We start from the raw sequence: 6539 nt of genomic DNA on the forward strand, positions 1-6539 counted from the left end.
TCAGCCCGCCCCGGGTTATTGCCGGTCACTGAATCGGCTGTCTTTCTTCGGAGCTCAGATCTTTGAGTTAATCTCCTCGTGGTTCCCTGGAGCCTCTGGAGAGCCAGGAGATGGGAAAGGGTCATTTTGGCATCTCTCCCCTTGCCAGAAATGGACCACGGGAGGGCTGGAGTGGGAGGGAGGGAAAGAATGGGGAAAATGGGAAAAGGGTGATGATAATGATAGTTGGGGCATTTATCGAGTGTTTAGTATGGACCAGGCACTGTACTGAGCACCGGGGTAGACGCTTGAGACTGTAAGCTCGTTGTGGGCAGAGAATGTGTCTGCTTATTGTTATATTGTACTCTCCCAAGTACAGCGCTCTGCACACAGTAAGTGCCAAATAAACATGATGGCATGAAAGAAGCAGCATGAACAATACAGAAGGGACCGTGAGGCCTGACGTCAGGAGGGGCTGTGGTCGTATCACTTCCCAGCAGTATATTTCACCATCTCATCAATCAGTCTGCTCCGAGCAGAAAGGAACTGTCCTGTGGGCGATCCCACACTTTCTCCCGGAGTCTTAAATCGGTGCCAGCCAGCTGTTCTGTGGCCACGGGCTACCGGTCATCTTTGGAAGGCCTCTGTCAGCAGGAACCGGGTAGAGACAGAGCGCCTCTTGGGTCTTGGCCATCCCGGGTCTGGCCCACATGGTGTGATTATCCTGGCGGCCCTCAGGGCAGTCCGCCAGGCGGGACGGGGGAGGGATGATGGGGAGAGGGACACAGAACCTCCAGTCCCAGCCCCGAGCAGCTCTTGTCATGGGCCTGCATGTCAGAAGGCCCTGGGTTCTAATCCTCCCTAATCCTCTAGCTCTCTTCCTCCCTTCAAGGCCCTACTGAGAGCTCACCTCCTCCAGGAGCCCCCTCCTTCCTCTCCCCCTCGCCCCCCTCTCCATCCCCCCCGCCTTACCTCCTTCCCCTCCCCACAGCACCTGGATATATGTATATATGTATGTATGTATTTATTACTCTATTTATTTATTTTATTAGTACATATTTATTCTATTTCTTTTATTTTGTAATATGTTTTGTTTTGTTGCCTGTCTCCCTCCTCTAGACTGTGAGCCCGCTGTTGGGTAGGGACCGTCTCTATATGTTGCCAACTTGGACTTCCCAAGCGCTTAGTACAGTGCTCTGCACACAGCAAGCGCTCAATAAATACGATTGAATGAATGAATGAGTGAATCCCACCTCCGCCACTCATCTGCTGTGTGACTTTGGGCAAGGCACTTCACTTCTTACTTAGAGAAGCAGCGCAGCTCAGTGGAAAGAGCCCGGGCTTGGGAGTCAGAGGTCGAGGGTTCTAATCCCAGCTCTGCCACTCAGCTGTGTGACTTTGGCCGAGTCACTTACCTTCTCTGTGCCTCGGTTACCTCATCTGTAAAATGGGGATTAAGACCATGAGCCCCACGTGGGACAACCTGATTACCTTGTATCCACCCCAGTGCTTAGAACAGTGCTTGGCACATAGTAAGCGCTTAACAAATACCATCATTATTATTATTCTCTGGGCCTCAGTTACCTCATTTTTTATGGCATTTACTAAGCGCTTACTATGTGCAAAGCACTGTTCTAAGCGCTGGGAAGATTACAAGGTGATCAGGTTGTCCCATTTGTAAAATGGGGATTAAGAGTGCGGAGCCCCATGTGGGACTGGGAATGTGACCAATTCGATTTGCTTGTATCCCCCCCAGTGAACTTTTAGTACAGTGCCAGGAACATAGTAAGCACTTAACAAATACCACAAGTATTGTTACTGTTGTTATTATTATTGTCATCATTATTATTACTATTATTGTTAGTCAGCTCTCCATGCCAATCAGAGGCTCAGACCAGGATGCCAACGCCTGGGAAAAATTCTCTCTCTGCATAGTTCTCAGTGAACTCTGTATTTTAACAGTATTTATTTAGCACTTACTATGTGCCAGGCACTGTACTAAGAGCTGGGGTGGATATGAGTTAATCAAGTTGGATACAGTCCGTGTCCCACATGGGGATCACAGTCTTAATCCCCACTTTACAGATAAGGTCACTGAGGCAACGACAGGTTAAGTGACTTGCCCAAGGTCCCAGAACACACAGCTCATTCTTTGATCTCTATCTGTTTTGATCACTGAGCATGAGGAAATGGACTTCAAATGCAGCATAAAGGATGGGGATTAGACATAAGGAAGAACTTTTATTTTTTTCTGATGGTATCTGTTTAGTGCTTACTCTGTGCCGGGCACTGTACAGAGCAGAAGAGTAGAAACGAGCTAATCAGGTTGCACGCAGTCCATGTCCTACGTGGGGCTCGAGTCTTACAGATGGGGAGGGAAGTCTTGAAAATTCCGCAAGAGCCCGGTGGAAACCACTTCCTGGAGAAGCAATTCGGGCTTGGTTTTCCGCATCTGCGGATTTGACAGATGGGTAATCCCTCTCCCTTCCGGCCCCTCTTTGCCTTTCCTCATCCTCTCCTCACCTAATATTCCAGCACACTAGCATCGCCTTGCCCACTCCAGTTCCCAGCACGCCGCCCACCCCAAGCCGGTTCTCCCCCGACCCCGTCTCCTCGCCCACCTCAGCCCCTCATCCCAACCAGCTGGGTTTTCTGTCCTTTTTTTTTTTATCATTAGTAGTAACAGTAGTAATATTTGTCAAATGCTCTCTAAGGCCCAAGCACTGTTACTTGTACATATTTACTATTCTATTTATTTTGTTAATGATGTGCATATAGCTCTATTTATTTATTTATTTATCACTATTTATTTATTTATTTCCATTTATTTATTTATTTATTTATTTATCTCTATTTATTTATTTACTTATTTATCTCTATTTATTTATTTATCTCTATTTATTTATTTATCTCTATTTATTTATTTATTTTACTTGTACATATCTATTCTATTTATTTTATTTTGTTAGTATGTTTGGTTTTGTTCTCTGTCTCCCCCTTTTAGACAGTGAGCCCACTGTTGGGTAGGGACTGTCTCTATGTGTTGCCAACTTGTACTTCCCAAGCGCTTAGTACAGTGCTCTGCACACAGTGAGTGCTCAATAAATACAATTGATTGATTTAATTCTATTTGTTCTGACGATTATGACACCCGTCGACATGCTTTGTTTTGTTGTCCGTCTCCCCCTTCTAGACTATGAGCCCGCTGTTGGGTAGGGACAGTCTCTATATGTTACCGACTTGGACTTCCCAAGCGCTTAGTACAGTGCTCTGCACATGGTAAGCGCTCAATAAATACGATTGAATGAATGAATGTTCTAAGCCCTGGGGTAGATACAAGATATTTCAGTTGGACACAGTCCCTGTCCCATATAGAGCTCATGGTCTAAATAGGAGGATGTAGGATTTAATCCCCATTTTACAAAAAAAAAGACTGACTGACTGTAAGCTTGCTGTGGACAGGAGATGGGTCTGTTAGATTGTTCTATTGTCCTCTCCCAAGTGTTTAGTACAGTGTTCTGCACAAAGTAAGGGCTCAGTAAATTTGATTGACTGACTGTCTAGGCCACGCTGTTTCTCAACAGTGGTAGCGCCAATGGTGGCCCACTCCCCGGGGGTAGGATGGGATTCAGCAGCTAGGCCAACTGAAGAACAAGAAAGAAAAATAAAGAGAAAATAAAGAGAAAATCCACAGGGGAGCAAGCACGGTCTTGGGGAGACAGGGATGGGGAGGATTGTTGTTATTGGCTTCTTTACCCGGTCAGTCAATCGTACTTATTGAGCACTTACAGTTTGCAGAGCACTGTACTAAGCCCTGGGGAGAGCACAATATAACAATATAATGGACACATTCCCTGCCCACAACAAGCTTACAGTCTAGACGGGGAGACAGACATTGATATAAATAAAATTACGGATATGTAAGTAAGTGCTGTGGGGCTGGGAGAGGGGATGAATTCAGGAATGAGTCTCTGGGGGACCTGTGTTGGGCAGGGACTGTGTCTGATCTCTGGCCTCATAAAAAAAGCATGGTTGGTCCTGGGGATCAGAGTTACTTGCCTGTTCTGTGCCTGAGTTTCCTCACCTGTAAAATGGGAATGAAATACCTTTCTCTAAGACTGTGAGCTCCATGTGGGATAGAGACTATGGCCAACCTGAAATCCTGTGCTCAACACAGCTTTTTTCCCCCCTATGGTATTTGTTAAGCGCTTACTATGTGCCATGCACTGTTAAAAGCTCCGGAGCAGAAACAAAGTAATCAGTTGGACCCAGTCCATGTCCCATAAGGGGCTCACAGTCCTAATGAAGGAACTGAGGGCCAGAGAAGTGAAGTGATTTGCCGAGGGCCACTCGGCGGACAAATGGTGCAGCCGGGATTAGAACCCAGGTCCTCGGCTCCCAGGGCCATGCTCTATCGCTTAACCAGTAGCATGACTACTGGGGAGGGGGGCCCGGCAGAACATCTGGAGCTGGGATGAGGTCCAGCAAGCGGGGGCTGTGACACCCAGAGGATCCCGTCCCCTCCCGTCCTGGTGGTGATCTCCAGCTGGTGTTTGGATGTGCTGGCCTCCCTGCCTCTCCCCGGGGGAGGTGAGGAGTTCTCTGTTTGTTTTTAATATCTGCCGGGTGGTATTCCAGGGGCCCGGGAAGCCACAGAGGGAGAGGAAATTGGGCCCAAAGGGTCAGTGTCCCCGGAGAGGAAGGGAGTTAGCTAATGGTTAGCAGCAGGGGCAGTAACAGATAACCCCACCACTCCAACTAAAACATCACGTATGGCTTCAGTCACTAATAGGCCCGATCTTCCTCCCCTTCTGCCAGCCAGCCGTGCTGAAGTGCCGTTCTCCTATTATCCATCCGCTAGGGTAATGGCATTCTGGGAAGGATGAGAGGGACCCCCCCATTCCCTACCTCCAGGCAAAACATCCCATTCCACCCCCACCCCTGCCGCAGCCGGTGGTCTCTCCTGCTCTTAAAACAGTTCCGGTCACCCTCAGGCCATCCGATTCCCTCTCTCGTCCAACAACGCTGGTGGCATACCCGGGCCTTTGGAACCTGCGAGCTTCCGGGGGTGACAGAGGACAAGCAAGACACAATCCACTCCCAGGGGGAGTTTACAAAATGAACACAACTGTTCAGCACAAGGATAGAGAAAAATGACAAGGCAGAACTATAGGACTAAAACATACGAATCCTGAGAAGTTGGCGTCTGTCAATTGCAGGCGCCTTGGTGGTGGTTGTAGCAATAGCAGTAGTAATAGTGGTAGTAGCAGTAGTAATCGGGGGAGTAATTAGTTATAATAGTAGCAGTAGTAATCATTGGTAGTAGTAAGAACTAATAGTAATAACGGGATGGTATTTGTTAAGCACTTACTATGTGCCAAGCACTGTTCTAAGAACTGGGGGGAGATACAAGGTTATCAGGTTGTCCCAGATGGGGCTCACAGTCTTAATCCCCATTTTCCAGATGAGGTAACTGAGGCACAGAGAAGTTTGGTGACTTGCCCCAAGTCACACAGCTGACAAGTGGCGGAGCCAGGATCGGAACCCACGACCTCTGACTTTCCACTAAGCCACACTTATAGTAGTAGAAGTTAGTAGTAATGATAGAATAGTAGTAGTGGTGGTAATAGCCCCCCTCTCAGGGTCGCTCCTGGAGAGTTTCCAGTCCTCTACCAGTCTCGACTAAGGGAGGGAGAGTCAAGCAGAGGCCTACCCACTCCATTCCTAGCTTGGGCAGTGGCTAGTGAGTGGAAGGCCATCTGCTACAAGTCCCAATAATAATAATAATGATGGCAATTATTAAGCGCTTACTATGTGCAAAGCACTGTTCTAAGTGCTCCAAACTCACCTGTGCTGGGCAGCAGCAGCGGCATTGGAGAGAGTCGAGGGCGGAGACTCAAGTTTACTGTGCGGAAGGAGACAATGGTAAACCAACTCCAGATTTTTACCAAGAAAAGTCTATGGATCTACTACTGGAACAATTGAGGATGGAGAGCGGGGCGTTCTGGCAGAGCTGTGTCCATGGCGTCGTTATGGGTCGGACATGACTCGACAGTATAAGACAAGTGGTGATGGCCGTAGTAATAAGAGTAATATTAAGAGGAGTGTAGTAGCAGTAGTAGTAGTAATAATAGGATTTATTGAATGCCTAGCGGGTGCATCATTAGCATCATTATCATCATCATCAATGGCATTTATTGTGCCCTTCCTGGGTGCAGAGGACTGGATTATGAGTTTGGGAGTGTACAATCCAAAAGTCGGCAGATATGTTAATAATAATAATAATAATAATGACATTTGTTAAGCGCTTACTATGTGCAAAGCACTGTTCTAAGCGCTGGGGGGATACAAGGTGATCAGGTTGTCCCACGTGGGGCTCACAGTCTTAACCCCCATTTTACAGATGAGGGAACTGAGGCCCAGAGAAGTCAAGTGACTTGCCCAAAGTCATACAGTTGACAAGTGGCGGAGCTGGGATTTGAACCTATGACCTCTGACTCCAAAGCCTGTGCTCTTTCCGTGTTCCCTGCCCCAAATGAGCTTAGTCTAGAGGAAGCTTC

At 47.6% G+C, this 6539-nt stretch overlaps 1 non-coding gene across 1 annotated transcript; it reads left to right on the top strand.

Annotated features, from left to right (window-relative positions):
- The first annotated feature begins 5611 nt into the window (after window positions 1–5611).
- On the top strand, window positions 5612–5749 carry LOC119941052. Its single transcript, XR_005455090.1, has one exon. It is a non-coding gene; the product is annotated as a small nucleolar RNA SNORA7 (small nucleolar RNA).
- Window positions 5750–6539: the final 790 nt, after the last annotated feature.

Source organism: Tachyglossus aculeatus, chromosome 19 (assembly GCF_015852505.1).
Source record: "Tachyglossus aculeatus isolate mTacAcu1 chromosome 19, mTacAcu1.pri, whole genome shotgun sequence".
Classification (NCBI taxonomy): Eukaryota; Metazoa; Chordata; class Mammalia; order Monotremata; family Tachyglossidae; genus Tachyglossus; species Tachyglossus aculeatus.